We start from the raw sequence: 13,831 nt of genomic DNA, 5'->3' as shown, positions 1-13,831 counted from the left end.
CTATCTGCCAGGCCTACTCTTTGGTGGATCTTCCTGTCCCTGCCATGGTGACTGCCTATTCCACCCAGTTAGTGGGAGCCTCTTGGGTTGCTCAATGTAGCACTTCTGTGGAACAGCTTTGTAAGGCTTCCCCATGGTCTCCCACCCACTCATTGTTTGCTTCTATGTATTTGACACCTTTTGCATCTTCAGATGCAGCCTTCGTGTGAAGTCCAGAAGCATCCCCTCCCATATGGGGACAAGCTTTGGGATGTCCCAGAGTGATCCCTGTGCCCCCTAGTGGAGGATGAAAGGAGATTGTATGCTCTTACCAGTTAAATCCTTTCCTTCGACTTCATAAGGGGCACTGGACACCCACCCTGATGCACCTGGCTGATGGGGTTTAGTTGCTTGAGTATCGGTTCTGTTCACCTTGCCTATGTGTGTGATTCAGAGTGTCTGCCTGTCTTCCTTCTCCTCGCCATCTGCGTGTCTTGGATTTGCCACACCACCAGTTATTTCCCAGTCACTGCACAGGAATGCTTAATATAATTCCATGACCCTGTGTACAAATCTATACTACGTCTCTGTGGGAAGACAATCAGGACACGTGCGCAGTCATGAAAAAACATTTGCATTCTTATCGGTATAGTGTGCGGCTCAGAATCAGGTCCTCAGTATGGAACCATCTTTATATTTAGGGGCATATCCAAGTACCCGCGGGACCTCTCCCGCGAGTAATGGGCTTGAAAGTCCCGTGGCGCAGGGTTAAGCTATTCAATAAAATAGCTTTTTCCCCGCGCCGTTAACTCTGCTGTCGTGCGCGGGAACACACTGTTTCCGCGAGCAACGCGGAAACAGTGTGTTATTGCATCTAGCGCGAGGCCGATTAGGACGGCTACACGCAGATTTTACCTCGCACCTACATGAGGTGCGAGGTAAAGGCCGACAGCGGGGACTCGTGCGCAGGGTCTCGGGGACACCCACGCGTGCAATCCCCGCTAATTGAATTACGTCAAGCGCGATAATTAGCCGCGGGGCTAATTGGATATGACCCTTAGTATGGATCCAGATTTTCTGGGTGTGCACGTGTGGGAAATTAGGGTCTCATTCAGAGCCGCTCGTAAGCGGCCGTTCGCTTGTTCTGAGCGATGTTCGCACATCTACGCATGCGCGAACCAGTCAGTGCGGCCGAAAATCGTTTCTTCGCTAAATAGCGAATGCCTGCTATTTTGAGTGACAGAATGAGACGTTTGTGGGTGGTAACAGGGGAAGGTGCTTGAAAACGGGGAGTGGAATTCAGAACGCAGGCGTGCCTAAAGGTCAAAACGGGCGTTTTAAGGGTGTGCATAATTAATACTGCAGCGTCATTGACTACGTCACTTGGTTTTTTTATAGTCAGAACTGCTCGCAAAATAGCGGTAGGAAAAACCAGCCACAAGAATAGCGAGCATTTCATACGCTGTTTGATGTACTCGATTAATCGAATAAATAGCGGACATGATGTATGGTGCGAGTGGCCAGGGGGCGTATTTTTCAAAATTACGACCGCAAGTTTTGTTCGCTCGTTCAGACATAGAGGCGTGAACAGACCGCAAACAGCGAACGGTTCATTTGAATAGCCACCCCCTTTTTTGTGAACGAACGACCGCAAATAGTGTCCGGCTCTGAATCAGGCCCACAGTGTGGAAACAGCTTTTTCAATGCTTCCTATTGATCAAGTTTTTCAATATAGTTTGCATGGATCTGGCTTTTACCTACACCCTTTGATTTGCATATTACCTGAATATAAATAATCTAATGACATTTTGGATATGAAGTATCCAGGTATTCCGGTATGTTATCATATATTAAGTGTTAATTTTATAAATCTTCTATGTGAACATTTTTAATTGATATATGTGATATGTATTGTTTAGAGTGTTTATTTTTTATTTCTGTGCTCTTGTAATGGGAACTTAAGAGTGGCAAGGATGTGATATATTTGGCATAGAGGGCTTATAGGACTCATAATTTTTGGATGCATGCGTATTAGAGAACTATCTTACTATTTTATATATATATTGCCATTAGTGACTTATCTAAGACGATGTTTGGATTATCGGAGTGTTTGACCACATATGTAGTTTAAAGCCATTGTTGGGATGATTGACATAGTGTAATGTTGCTAGGGTAATAGTTTACTAGTCCCAGTAACGTTTTTTTTGGGCCCCACCTACAGTTGATTTTGTCTTGTCTACATGGAGCACCTTCAGGAAATTTTTCCAGGGCCACTTTAATTTCCAGATCCACCTTTACTTGGGGTATTATTTGGGGTTCCTTTTATTATCTCAATTGCAATGCGATCTGGGCATTACATTACCGCTCATGATCGCATTGCCAGATGCAATCCTATCGCCGGACTGCATCATCCAGCACATGCCGGGACAGGGGCGCCACACAACTGGTGTTCTCTGGCACAGTTATTTTGAGTATATTTAAAAAAATTTATTTTTTATTCCCATTCTTCCCATCTCTGCCTGTTCTTTCCCCAGACTTCCTCCCGTCTCTACCTGTGTTCCTCCTGTCTCCCCCCATGGTACTCCAATCTCCCGTTTTCCCCCATCCTCCATGCTGTTACCGCCATCTTCCTCATGTCTCTATGTGTTTTCCCCCCAACTCCTCTTGTTCTTCCCCGTCTTCCTCCCTTATACCTCTATTCTTAACTCTGTGTTCCTTCCGTCTCCCCCTGTTCTCCCCCATGTTCCTCCTTTCCTTTCCCATACCTTCCATCTCTTCCTGGTCACCTGAGCAGAGAATCCATACGGTTTCCGATGTGCGACCGCTGCTTTTTTTTTTTTTTTTCTATGTGACATTACCAGCTGGTGTTGTGGAGGAGCCTCCGTTCAGGCCTATTAAGAAAATTGGTGTGGTTTGTTGGAGTGGGTGTGTAACTGAGGGCAGCCAGAGGAATATGTTCTCATAGTTGCAGGGGCACCATCAGTGTGAGTTGTCACCACCTAGGGAGGGGGTTACTGTGCCTGCACTAGGCTGACATTAGTAACGTTATATAATAAATATTTTATGCATCGCATTATGATGTACATCTTTGTCTATTTTCTGCCTTATTTTCAGTATAGTAATCCATAAGTGTAGCTCTAACTATGTCAGACATATAAGGTAGTCTTTATTATTAGCACCTTATTGTTATATTTAATGTACTTTCCCACTATTAGTAAATATTCCTGAGACAGACGTAACCAAAATCCAGTGGGTCTGATTCAGAGGTGAGTGCTATGTCCATGCCGCACACTAATGGATGATATCTTCAGCCTGCGTATGCGCATCAGAGATGCACTGCACATGTGTCCCGGGAGATGGAGGATGAATTTAGACACGCAGAGAGGCCATTTCAGTAGTGTTCCTAGGATGTAACAGGGGCATTACTGTGTGGGGCATAGTATGGCGTAAGGGGCATTACTGTGTGATGTAACGTGAATGAGGGGCACTAATGTGTGGTGGAATGTGACGAAGGGGCACTACTGTGTGGCATAATTTGAATGGGGGTGCTATTGTGTGGTCATGCCCATTCCCAGCGAGTCCACATCTGGGTTTTTTTTAGTGCTTGTCTTCAGCGGGCAGCAACTGTACTTCTATTATGGAGGGGGCAGCAATGCTCTTTATGTGCACAGGGCACCAAAATGTGTAGTAACAGCTCTGCTTTGGTGTGCACAGATGTGTCTTTCTCTGGGTTCAGCACCCCTACCCTAAAAAAATACTACAGTGATCACTATCTAATCTCTACAACTGCTAAGCTAGGGCTTGGTCAATTGTGAAAATGCCTTCCCTTTTCTTTGGGTGTGATCTACACCAATGAAGTACCAGCTTTACCTAACAGAACCAACCAAATACCAAATGTTTGACTATGGCACATGTTTAAATCCCCTGCAGGATGTGCTCTTTTGTGTGTATTTTAATGCAGAGAATGATATACACTTTTATGTTGTTCTAATATTATATATGTGTAAGAGCATAGACTAAGCAGTGGGAGGAGTCTGGAATAGTAAAGGGAGGAGTCTGTGCCAGGAACCAGATGCTGACACCGAGGTGGGCCTGTGTGCTTTAAAATGCCAGGGCCTATTTTTAGTCCCAGTCCGGCCCTGGTAGGGGTACGTGCCGCTGACAGTGATGACGTCTACTCCTGTACGAAGTATAACTCTCTGGCAAAGGATGCTGAGACTTGTAGTTCAGTAACAACGGGAGTGGTGGCCATGCCTATGTATTTCCATCTTTGGTGTCCTCACCTTTACTCTGCGCTTCCTCTCTCTGTAGTTCTTCCCAATGTCCTCCATGTCCTCATAGCTGAGGGGTCTTCTTTCCTCCAAACTGACTGGGGGCACCTGCAGAAACTGTGACCCCAGTCAGTTTGTGACCCCACACTGTGGACTGGCCGAGATTCAGTTCTTAAGCTTCCTAGGCCATCCAGCATCCCAGAGAGGGTCACCACAGACTGGGAATCGCCTCCCTCAATGTTGTGGTCCCTGGGAGGCTGGAAATACCTCACTGCGGCTGCAAGGACAGAGGAAACATATGTTTAACATGATAATGGCCAATGGAGACACAAAACACACAGCGTCGCACCTCATGTTACACCCAAACAAAAACAGTACTTATGCTTTTCTGTCAAGAAGGAGCAATCTGTTCTCTGTACCCACAAAGGATGATGTTACTACCAGGCATAATGGTCCACGCCATGGACCGTGTAAGTATGGTCACCCCATGTCTTCTACTATTTTATCACTATCCACTCATTTCATTGGAGACTTCTTATGTAACACCACCCAAAAACTAAACAGCCATGATGAGTCTACCTGCTGGATGTATGACATAACTACCACACTCATTATACTCTCAGCTTTGTCTCTCATTTGTTAGCTATAAAACCAATATTTGGTCAGTAATAAGACTATGGGCAACTATTCTGCACAGGAAGGATCCCTGAGGTGAGGGTGTGTATGAGATGACCGTGTTAGTCTACCTGGGCTGACAGTTACACCATTCTTATGGTCTTCCATGTTCTTCTTCCTCCAGGAATAAGGTCCCACTGACAGCTCCTTGTAGTTGATTTGATTTGGCTGCTTATTGGTAAGTGAGATCACCAGGTCATCAAACTGCAAGTCACTGATGGGAATATTAGCCTAGGAAAGAGCAGTTCTTGCATTACAGTCCAGTGGTCAGTTCGATAAACATCTCATCTATCCAAGGTTGAATGCAGGAACTGAGGAGCCTATTACATGAGGGCCAGCACCACTGGTTACACTAGTATAGTATGTATTTATCTACAAGTAATAAATAAGAGAAAATAAGAACTTAGGAAAGAGTTATCCTTTGACCAAACAACCCAACCACCATTCTTAAATCTTCACCTCTTTTCTCACAGTCTTCAGGTCGTGGTTGGAGATTTGCTTCCTCTTGCTCTTCTCTGTCTGGTTATAGAGGTCCACCAGGCGCAGCCGGCACTGATTCAGGTAACCTTCCAGGATAGCCAGGGCTTCCGGGTTAGGCTGCTGGATGGTGGGTGTGATCACACGGGACTGTGAGCTCCTCGTCATACTGCGACCGCCTGCCTCAGTTTTATATGCCTGGAAGCAAAATACTATAGTTAGCTGGTAACAGCGATCATCTAGTTGAGGTATATCAGATATCACAAGTATCTAGGAATAGTGAAAAGATGTTTCAAACCAGAGCAGATGCATTCTTACTCCAGTCAATGCAAGTTTCCTGAAAACTCTTAATTATTTAAGCAGAGATTTAATCAGTAAACTGAAATGCTGCCCCTTCTAGGTGTGTGTGTGAGTTCAATGGCATACAGTACCGAAGCAACAGAAGAAAGCTGAAGGAAATGATTCTACAACCAACACTGATCCCACCTGAAGTCAGATAATCAAACTATTCTGCTCTACCCATTTACTCTTGCATTTCTAATGTTGAATATCTGTGTACTCAAGTCAGGGGCAAACGCAGGATTTTTAGGGGGGGGTTTCCATTTGTATATGTGTGTGTGAGTGTGTATACATGTGCATATATAATTTTATATATATATATATATATATATATATATTATATACATATACACACACACATTAAATATATATATTCACACATATATATATATAGAGTGAGCGGGTTTGGTTTTACTCGGATTTACTGGGATCTTTAAACGGCATTTTATTGGCTATCGCCTATCATGTGTTTTGTATAGCCAATATAATAAATCCGAATTTGCGGTAAAGTGGCGATAAGAACCGAGTAAATCCGAGTAAAACCGAGTCTGCACATCCCTATAAATATATATATATATGTATATATATATAGATAGATATATATACACATGTATGCATCATATATATATATCTATATATATAAACACTGTGTGTATGTGAGAGAGGAGTACTGTGTGGTTGAAGCAGAAAGAGGTGTACTGGGTGTGCAGCTGGGTGTACTGACCTTCCTTCCTTACTGTATGTCTGTTCAACCATCGCGGGGGGTGGCGTGGTGCAACTGCTGCCATTGTGTGAGCCAGACTCCCTGTGGTCACCATGCTGCGCTCCGCCATCCGGGTCTCAAGCTCCAACAGTGAGTGGCTACGTGAGGCCGTCGCTCCGAATCCAGTCTGGGAGCAGGGGAAGACTGTGTGCGGGCCTCACTGCTGCTGCTGCTCAGGGTCTGTGGGCGGGGCCTGACGAGTCCCGGGAGGAGGCGGCGTGGGCCAGCCAGTGTCTGTCTGGCTGGACGGAGCTGCCTGCTGGCTGAGGAGACACAGCGCGGTGGGGACTGATTAAGGAGATGGCACCAGCGATTGGCTGTTGCGGCGCTCTGCATGTAGCACAGCCATACACTGCAGGACCTGCTCAAATTTTACAATCGGGTCAGCGTATTTTGCAATCACTGGGTTCATCAGGGGGGGTTCTGGGTACTCAGAAACCCCCCCTGCGTGCGCTAGTGCAAGTTTCACTGTTTCTCTTCCCCTGGAAGAAGTTAGGAATTGTTTTTCCCTCCCTATATTTATTGAGACAATTGGTATTGGGTTCTGTTTGTCTTCAACATATCCTTGCCTTATATAGGTCTCCATCTGCGAGAATCAGAATTAACGGCTCCCTTTCAAATTCTTTCCCCATAGCAAATGGAACTAGACAGGGCTGCCCATTATCTCCTATGATTTTTGTCCTTTGTATGGAGGCCCTGGCACAATCCATATGCCTAAACTCTGACATATCGGGTTTCAGGGTGGGCAGGGAGGAATATAAATTAGCTTTATTTGCCGACGACTTATTGGCCACAATCACGAACCCTATAGTTTCACTTCCGAATTTATTAGAAGAGTTTAAGGGGGTCATTCAGACCCGGTCGTTAGCGCTGATGCGCTCGGACCGGGTCGATGGCCCCCCACAGAGCATGTGCACGACGGCGCCGGCGCGCGCATGCGTGAGACCCGCTATGACCGACAGCGCCAGTCATAACGGGTCTCGATCCAAAGGGGGCGAGCTGTCAATGTTGATTGACAGCTCGCCCCGTTTGGAAGGCGGGCCGGGGGGGTGGCACTAGTGATGTCAGTGGAGAGCTTCCAGCTCAGACAGAGCCAGAAGCTCTCTGGGGCTTACGACAAGTGAGACCCTACCCTAGGGTCTCGTCGTAAGCCCCGATGGTCGCGATGGTCTCTGACCATCGTGACCATCACCTGAGCGGTCGTTAGAGCTGTGGGTGTTGTTAACCCACAGCCTAACGACCGCAACAGAGGCGGGCGGTCAGGATGCAAGTGGCCGCCCAGTTTCTGAGCGACCGCTTGCATCCTCCGTCCGCCTCTGAATGATGTCCTAAGACCTTTGGGGACCTTTCTAACTTTAAAATTAACTACTCGAAATCTGTTGCTCTAAACATTACTGCCCCCTCCCAGATGGTAGCTGGTCTCAAATTATCATTCCCCTTTGCTTGGCATACAACCCATTTAAAATATCTTGGGGTTACTTTAACTAGAAAACTTACTCACCTATTTGAATCTAATTTTGTCCCTCTACTGGCCAAACTCTGCTCGGATTTACAGTTATGGAAAACCAAATCTTTTTTGTGGTTTGGAAGACTGGGTGTGTTGAAGATGAACTTCTTACCTAGGATCCTATTCCTCCTACAAACTCTCCCAATCAAATTATCACCTAAGTGGATACTAGATGTCCAAACTCTAATTAGAGACTTCATCTGGAAGGGAAATAGACCCCGTTTGAGGTTGGATCTTATGTCCCATCACAAAGATAGAGGCGGCATTTCCCTTCCAAATATTAAAAGATACCATCATGCATGCTTCCTATACAGCATTTTAGAATGGACTAGATCTGACTCCCCTAAACAATGGATATGCATAGAACAATAAGCACTTGAGATCCCCCTGTTGATAGCTCCATGGCTTCCTGTCCTCCCCAATCTCACGCACCCCACTATTGGCCCTACGCTCTCCTGTTGGAGGTCCATCGATATTCGCTCCTAATTCCCCTCTAACACCGTTCCTTTATAATGATAGCTTCCCTCCAGGGATGGACCATATTACCTTCCATTCTTGGTTGAGGGCAGGTCTTTTCAGGTTTGGACAGTTGGTTAGCAATGGTAGCGTATTATCTTTTGCAGAAGTATGTGAGAGATGGAAGCTGCAGGCTAATGAATATTGTCGTTATTTCCAGGTTCGTCATTTCTTACACTCCTTGGGAACACCCCAGACCTTAAGTAGGGTTTATACTCCTTTTGAGCAGCTGTACGTAAGTCCCACTCCCCCCACCCATACTATTTCATTACTATACAGCTCTCTCTCCTCAGATGCAGGCACCTCCCTCCCAAACTTTACTGAGCGTTGGAACCGTGACCTCGGCTCCAGTCTAGATGAAACTCAATGGAGAAAAATATTTGCACTAGCACACGCCTGCTCCAAGAGTACCACTGTTGTTGAGACTCAGTACAAACTCATCTTGAGATGGTATTGATGCAGAGATTCTCTTTCTAAAATGGGGATTGAGGTGACCAATATATGTTGGCGCTGCTCGAATGCTCCGGGTAATCCTTTTCATATCTGGTGGCAATGCCCACTTATCCGACCTTATTGGTCAGAAGTGATTCGCCTCTCCGCTATAATTCTGGGTGAACCGGTTCCCACAGACCCCCTGTTCCGGTTGTTCCATTTGTCGTCCGGGCCCCTCTCGAGGTACAAAAGGTCTTTATTATGTCATTTGAATAACGCGGCAAAGGCTGTTATCTCTGTGAGATGGCGCTCCTCTTCTCCTCCCGCGATGACTGACTGGTTCACGAGAATGGATTTATATATGGAGATGGATGATTTGATAACTTCCGCTGATGGCGACTACAAATCCTTTAGAGATACCTGGTCTCGCTGGATGGATTTGAAGGACTCTGGACCTCATTCAGAGTCAGTCGTTGCGGCCGCATGGTCGTACACAACCGATGTTCACTGAACTGCGCATGCGTAAAGTTCGCAATGCGCGTGCGCAAACTAGCTGTTACGATCAGAAATTTCTCTCTCCTTGAACACAGCCATGTCGTTAGTTTGAGTGACAGAATGAACCGTTTGTGGGTGGTAACAGGGGAAGGTGCTTGAAAATGGGGGAGTGGAGATCCGAACACAGGCGTGCCTAATTATGCGAACGGCGTTTAATGGGAGTGCATAATTAACAAAGTAGTGTCATGGCACATGTGACATGGGAGGTTTGTACACTGACTTGATCGTAGTGCTTAAGAGAGGGTATGGTCAACCTTAAGCTCTACGACCAGCTCCGATGGTTCCCGGTGGTCGCGATTAATCCTTATATCCCAAGAGATGACGTGTGTTGTGATCGAGAAGGGGGCGTGATTTAGTTTTACGACCGCTTCTTACCCTCGGTCGTTCAGCTAACAATCTCATTTTAGGACCGCAACTTGTGATCGCTTCATTTGCATATCTGGCCCCTTTGAATTAGAGGAGGGCCATCTGAAAATTGAGCTGAGAGAGCATGCCATAATTGTAAATATCTATAGAAATATGATTGAGGGAGATGATGAGCTTCTTGGAGTTGTGCAAAAGATTTAAGAATTGAAGTGTCATATAAATGACCCAATGTAGTTACTCCGTTAGAACCCCATGTCACCTCAAGCTGTAAAGAGGCCAGTTCAGGTAATATACGATAACTACATAGAGAAGTGTCTGGATCTAATCCCGTAAACTGTAGAATACTAGACACCAATTTCCATATCTTAATAGCTTGCATCAACAGGGGAGGGCCTTTCTGTATAATTCTACCTGCAAGTAAGGCCTGTAATGGTGTAAAGTTAGGGAAAATCTGAGAAACCAACAAAACGTGCAGGGCATTAGGGGAGTCATCTTGAAGCCATAACCGTATATGTGCCATCTGCGCCGCATAATAATAAAATTTGAAATTTGGAAGAGCCAAACCTCCCCCAGACCTAGATCGGGTCAGAGCTGCCAATTGAATACATGGTCGACGATTCACCCAGACCAATGAAGAAAGAAGACTATTCAAAGGCCTAAACAATGTATCTGTAATAAAAACAGGAGAATGCTGCAAAACGTACACAAATTTTGGCTGCACCACCATCTTGAATAAGTTAATTCTACCAGTAACGGTAAGAGGGAGCCGGTGCCAGGACTGAAGTTTGCCCTTTAAGTAGACAGAAAGGGGCTCAACATTCAATACTATATAGTCCTTTGGGGAATTAGTTATCCAGATACCTAAATATTTAAATTTATTTACCCAACAGAGAGGGAGAGTGATAATGGGAACAGTCTGATACAACCCCCTAAGAGGAAGGATAGATGATTCGTCCCAGTTTATCTTAAGACCAGAAAAAAATCCAAATTGTTCTATGACTTGAAGAACCACAGGCATAGCTGTGTCAGACAGTAATAAATCATCTGCATATAAGGAAACTTTGTCCATTCTATTACCCAATTGTAGACCTATGATATCAGGGTGAGAACGTATAATACAGGCTAACGGCTCAATAGCCAATGCAAACAGGGTTGGGGACAAGGGGCAACCCTGTCTTGTGCCCCGAGACAGGGGGAAGGATGGGGAGATAAACCCATTCACTGACACCCTGGCAGTAGGGTTCGCATACATTAGCTTTACCCATTTCAAGAACACCGGCCCAAACCCAAAACATAACATGACCTCCCACAGAAAGGGCCACTCTTATGACCGCTTCTTACCCTCGGTTTGCATATCCGGCCCCTTTCCCCTACGACCGTGCGGCTGCAACGACCAACTCTGAATGAGGTCCTCTGTGTCTTATAAAACCATTCTCTCTAGCCAACCTACACATGTGTAAGTTATACCTATTTCCCTGCCTGGGCCCTATGTGACCTAGTGGAGCCGATATACATTATTATTAAACTTGTTGTGGCTTTGTTTTTGATCTATATTCTAATTATACAGAAACTCTCTTTCCTCTCTCCCCTTTTTTTTTTTTTTCTTTTCTTTCCAAATTGTTTTGTCTCTCCCCTAAATGTTATAGTATCTAATTAATGTTTTAATATGCAATAATTTTTATTTTGATTATAGAGGTTCTTTATATTCTGATCAGGAAATTCTATATTTTTTCAGATCTGATTGAAACCTCATTTTGTAGGATTATTTTGTACTACCAATTATGAAATGGTTCTTTTTTGCAATAATAATTTGCTTCTATTATCTAATAAAACAATTTGCTATAAAATGGAACTGTAATGCACAGACACAGATATAGTGTTGTTCAGAAAACTATTCAGAAGTTGCTTACTGCCCTTTACCATATTGAAAGTATGCCCCACATTTTTAATGACTGATTATGGTCAATAAATAAATTAACATATGTTTTACCATCTTCTATCTGTTTACACCTCCTAATAATAAATAAGAATATTGTCCTTCTGTAACAATAACATTGTCTTAGCTCTCAGCATGTAAAATACGCTTAGCAAAACCAACATGGCAGCTCCCACTGAGTGGTGGAGAAGATTCATATAAGTCATACCTGCCTAACCTCCCGGTTTTCGCGGGAGGCTCCCGATTTTTCGGGTAACCCACCGCACCCCCGGAAGGGTAGGCACCTCTCCCGCATTCTGCCCACTTCCTAATGAAGGGGGCAGAATGGGGAGAACTTCCACGGCAATCGCGGGTCCCTGTGAAGAGGATGGGGCTTAAAGACACAATTCTTCATGACTCACGTCATTTAGCCCCGTCCCTTATTTAAATATGCGCCAATCGCGGCAATTTGCCACGGAGGGGTGGGGCTTAATGCTGTGAATCATTTGGCCCAGTCCCTGTCGGGACCCAGCTGCTTCTCCTCCCCGGGTTCCCCCAGGGAGGAGATTTAAAAGGTAGGCAAGTATGATATAAGTCAGTATAATATACCTGTATAACACTACAAAGGTTTGAATGGGCAGTTGCTGAGAGTGTAAGGATAAGTGTTTCACATTTCTGGTTAAGTCCCACCTTAAGCTGCACCGATGCAGAAGGATAAGTTTGCCCTTTGGCTGTCGATAGGACTAAAGTTGCTGAAAATTGTGATGTCTAAGTGCTGAACCCAACGTTTCTTCAGTGGTTTCTAGGGACATTCGGCTTTTGAGACTTCTCTCATCCATCCTATCCTGTACCCGAGTTTCTAGGTCTGTCAGGTCCGGTTTTCCATGCAGCCATTTGTCTATGTCCCCCATACTGTCCAACTGGGTCCTGAACTTCTGTCTTTCCAGTAACCAGTCTGAAATGCTCCGACCGGTGTTACTAGTCTCTTCGATATCAGCCATCCTTTCAGATCCCGACTTAATGTTGCTGCCAGAAGCCACAAGCGACGGTTCTGTAACCTCTACTAACCGAGATTGCAATTTTTCCATGGGAGGAGCAATGATGCGTCGTGTCCTTGACTTTGGAGGTCCAAATGTCCTGCAGGCCACCTTGAAGAAACAAGTCTGGGACAGATCTCTCTGCTTGTACCCTGTCAAGTGATTATCCATTGGTGGATGAAAGTCCTGGAATGAGACTTCTAGCCATTGTCACATTCAGTATAGTTTCATCTCGGATAATGCCATTGGAGCAGCTCCCGTGCATTACATGCGCTTCAGCATAAAGACAGCGGTGGCACAAGTTCTCCTACTTATTCTGTTATTTCCATGGGCGACAGATCTCCGGAGCTTACACTAGGGCTGGTCCTGGAATGGAGAAATATGTAAGCGGCTGAACATGTCCTGGATCATTGTTTTAGTGGTTCTACTTCACAAAAAAACAACATTAGACTCTAATTCGATCGCAAACGCAAATTAGGTTCACTAAAAAAAAATCACAAATTGCAACCACATACAAAGCGACGCCGATGACTATTTTAAGTGCGGGTCGGGGACAGGAGCCTATGCGCCTGATTTACGTCAGGCGCACGTCACAGACACGTCTCACTTGCACCCATGTTGGAAACCATTTTTTTAAATGTAACAACCAAATTCGCTATTACACATCAATTAAACTTAAATTCTGTCTGCGACTGTCGCTACAGCATGGCCGCACATGCGTCCAACATCAGCATAGCGCGCAACTCTGGATTAAGCCCAAGGAACACAGGAATTGTGTAGCTGGCAGGTTATGCTGGAACTTGCAGTGCCACTACCGTCTGAGCCTGGACTAGATGGCAGACATAGACCACTCCTGAAAATTACCAAATAATAATAGATAATGAGAATAGCCTCCGGCTGGATAGGATGGTACCGTGCAGTAAGAAACCAGGGACAGATCCAGAAAATTGTACCCACTGTATAAATCTGATATCAGGCCTGTCACACCCCATGCATTAG

General features: G+C 45.2%; 1 pseudogene; it reads right to left on the bottom strand.

Moving 5' to 3' along the window:
• Positions 1–4,205: 4,205 nt before the first annotated feature.
• Positions 4,206–13,449, bottom strand: LOC148535053 (EF-hand calcium-binding domain-containing protein 12-like; annotated as a pseudogene).
• Between the last annotated feature and the right edge of the window lie 382 nt (positions 13,450–13,831).

This window comes from Taudactylus pleione, unplaced genomic scaffold, assembly GCF_031769625.1.
Source record: "Taudactylus pleione unplaced genomic scaffold, aTauple2 ptg000061l, whole genome shotgun sequence".
NCBI classification, from domain to species: domain Eukaryota; kingdom Metazoa; phylum Chordata; class Amphibia; order Anura; family Myobatrachidae; genus Taudactylus; species Taudactylus pleione.
This window is presented reverse-complemented; position numbering and strand designations above follow the sequence as displayed.